The sequence below is a fragment of the Limulus polyphemus genome, unplaced genomic scaffold (assembly GCF_000517525.1).
Source record: "Limulus polyphemus unplaced genomic scaffold, Limulus_polyphemus-2.1.2 Scaffold402, whole genome shotgun sequence".
NCBI classification, from domain to species: Eukaryota; Metazoa; Arthropoda; class Merostomata; order Xiphosura; family Limulidae; genus Limulus; species Limulus polyphemus.
Genome location: NW_013666012.1, coordinates 171,615 through 175,023, shown reverse-complemented (window position 1 = coordinate 175,023; position 3,409 = coordinate 171,615). Strand labels below are relative to the sequence as shown.

General features: G+C 34.1%; 1 protein-coding gene and 1 long non-coding RNA gene across 2 annotated transcripts in view; one reads left to right on the top strand and one right to left on the bottom strand.

The window, feature by feature from the left end:
- The window catches only part of LOC111085459, a 68,609-nt gene that overhangs the window by 770 nt on the left and 64,430 nt on the right, over nt 1-3,409 (top strand). The gene's annotated exons all lie outside the window — the stretch shown is intronic.
- LOC106457999 (rho guanine nucleotide exchange factor 17-like) overlaps nt 1-3,409 on the bottom strand; it is a 207,378-nt gene that overhangs the window by 158,848 nt on the left and 45,121 nt on the right. The window lies entirely within an intron of this gene.

The following is a 3,409-nucleotide window of genomic DNA, read 5'->3' as shown; positions in this document are numbered from 1 at the left end:
CTATCTGCGCTAGCCGTCCATAATTTAGCAGTGTAAGACTAGAGGGAAGGCAGCTACTCATCACCACCCACCGCAAACTCTTGGGCTACTCTTTTACCAACGAATAGTGGGATTGACCATCACATTATAACGCCCCCACGGCTAAAAGGGCGAGCATGTTTGGTGTGACGGGGATTCGAACCCGCGACCCACAGATTGCGAGTCGAGCGCCCTAACCACCTGGCCATGCCGGGCGAGGACTAACGGACGAACAGACAGAATCGAAACGATAAATACATCGCATTATTGAGATTTTTTTGCATCTATTTAGACAAAATACTAAACCAAACAATGTAGCATAAAAACAGGTAAACAAGACTGTATATACACATACATATCTTATTCTCCCTAGATTTTAGGCCTACGAACGTTGTCATCGATCAAAGTCTACAAACACAGAGATTAATCCACACTTCCTGAGCGGAACGGCTGAAATTAAAGCCACCAGTTCGTGATTAATGAGGGTTGATATCTAATCCAGATGTGTTTCCTTCACGAAGACTTACTGTGATCATGAAAAGTGACAACTAAGGATTGACATGCTTGGTTATATGGACTACACGGGATAAACAACAAAGTCAAAAGTATGTGACAACGACGTAATCCCGTGTGTCCTAAATAAGTTCATATAAATTTACTATTCTTATTTCTCTAGCTTACATGAAACTGAAACCGTTTTTATCCTTTTTTGACTGTGATATGTTTTTTAAGATTTGTTTTAGGACATTTATTTGGACTGATAGTTGGAATACAACAAGTTAAAATATTTTATGTATATACACACACACACACACGCTCTCTCTTTGAGTTTGGTAATTTCGAATGAATTAGTTTAACATTACCGACACTTTTAAATCTGACAAGTTTTATTGGCACTTTTGGTTCAGGATTTCACCATTTTAATCTTTCCTCACTAATTTCTGTGAGTTTCTTATGTCCGAGGTATCATTCTAATGGTTCCCATATCTTATTACAAGTATTTTCCTTATCTCTATTACCAACAGATTCTACATTTAAACATCTACGCAATCCAGCCTTGATGCCTTGTTTATTACATAACAAATACGATGATGTTCGAGGTCAGCGATATACGATTCTGTAAGTACAACAATGGATGAAATTCTGTTATAAATGTCCCTAGACTGTTAAATGTGCAAGCTGGCCAGTGTCATATGGAAATGAACTGGTTGTGGTGAAGATATTCATTGTTCAAATTTAGAGCTTAATTTCTTTAATAATAAAAATATGTACTGGATCCCTGTTGACGGGTGAAGAAAGTATATGGGGTTTTGGGAAGGTAACAATTTCAACATTCTTGGGGCCACTATTTTAGATAGGACTGAAGGAAAGTACTGTAGATGACATTCAAATATCAATTCGCAATGCAAGTAAGACAGTCTTGAAATTAATTACAGTTTCCGGTTTTGGATTTTAAAACAATAACAAAAAACCAAAGAGGTTCCGGTGTAGAGATCCAGCACTGTTCAGATTTAATGTTCAATTGTTAAAAGCTTGCAGGGTGAGTACTGTTCCAAGGATGGCAGTCGATATTATGTAGTTTTGGAATAAAGAAACAGTGAGATTGGACACAAGTCACTGCTAACATGGTAAGCGTTCTTACCAAACACCAAAACGTTGTCAATCAAATAGGTGGACTTATCAAATGTTCACCAATTTTGATAATGGAGTAGATAATTTACCAACCACCAAACCCATATCCTTGCTAAGTGTATAATTATCTTAGAAATAGTCAACTCTACAACTCCTCACTTCAATAGTTGAAATTAATGTCAATTAGTCCTAGAGTAACCAATGAGAAATTAATTGGGGAGTATGTGTGTCTTCTGAGGTTCTCGAACTCTGCTGGTACTGGGGGTCAGTTTTTATCTCTGATTAAGACAGGTCGAAAATACTAAAGGTTTTGTAAATGTGATTTGCCAACTTCTTTGATTCTACATATTTCTACTACCATTGACATTTTGATTGATTTGTCAACTTCTTTGATTCTACATATTTATGCTACCATTAACATTTTGATTGATTTGTCAACTTCTTTGATTCTACATATTTATGCCACCATTAACATTTTGATTGATTTATCAACTTCTTTGATTCTACATATTTCTACTACCATTGACATTTTGTTTTATAGACTTCATACGTTTTCAATTTCTGTTTTAATTTCCACAGTGGCAGCATAAAACCTGAAAAGACACTTTCTAGAAGTGGGATGGACCATATGAAAGTGAAAGAGTTTATTGATATTTGTTTTACTTACCAAGTTTGTTCTTTAATTTCTGTGACAGCAGATATGTAGATAAATTATCCCCTTTAGAAAACTATTTCCCAGTAATTGGTGCCCCCCCCAATGGCTCAGCGGTGAGTCTGCAAACTTACGACGCTAAAAACTGGGTTTCGATACCCGTGTTGGGCAGAGCACAGATAGCCCTTTGTGTTTAATAACAACCAAACCAGGCTCAGAAATTGGCATATTAGTGATGCTACACAGTTCTTGTTCAAGCACCTGCAATCTTGTAAAAATAAATATGGATTCAGGAGTCTTCAGTACTCTTAAGTCTAAAAAACAAGGCCACTGATTCAGAAACATAACAAAAATCGGTCTGAACTCATGATTTCAAATGTATATGTATGAAATAATGTAATCAGAAATTATAATTCTTTACTATACATTTCATCAAGAAGGTTGATATCATATGTGCTCACAACAAACAATATTAATTTTATATATTTAATTACTCGATTAAAGCCTACAGAAATGAATGGTTTCACAATTTATCAAAATATATAAAACACCAAACGTTTAGTTTCCGTAACTCTTGGTATTTAGGATCTTAGTTATTCGTAGATTTCACATATTTTTTAAATTTTATCAAACTTCGATGCATCTTTCTTTTTGTTACCATTAAAAATCCTACCCTTACAAATGGTTGTTAATGTTTATAGTAAGTTGTTAGCTTATAATCTAAGCAATCCTCCAAACAAATTTTGAAACGTTAGATTTATCTTATTACATTTTTTTAATAAAACGATCAATCATTTTACTGATTTTGTTATTCGATTTTAACTTTTATGATGAACGAAAGATTAACAAATTTCTTAAGCAGCAGATCCTTTATAATAGGGTTGTTTTTAGTTCTGTTCTACTACAACGTTTACTAAAAGTTAATTATAAATGCCTTTAATAAATATAGATGTGGCATCTTTCCTAGTTATCATCATGACAGATTCTCAAAAGTCTAGAAATTCTGTTATACTTTATTATTTTATCGATGTAAATACTATTTGTTAATAATGATAAATGGTGGCCGTTTTACTATTAAAATATAATAGCCCAACAAAACTACAAAAG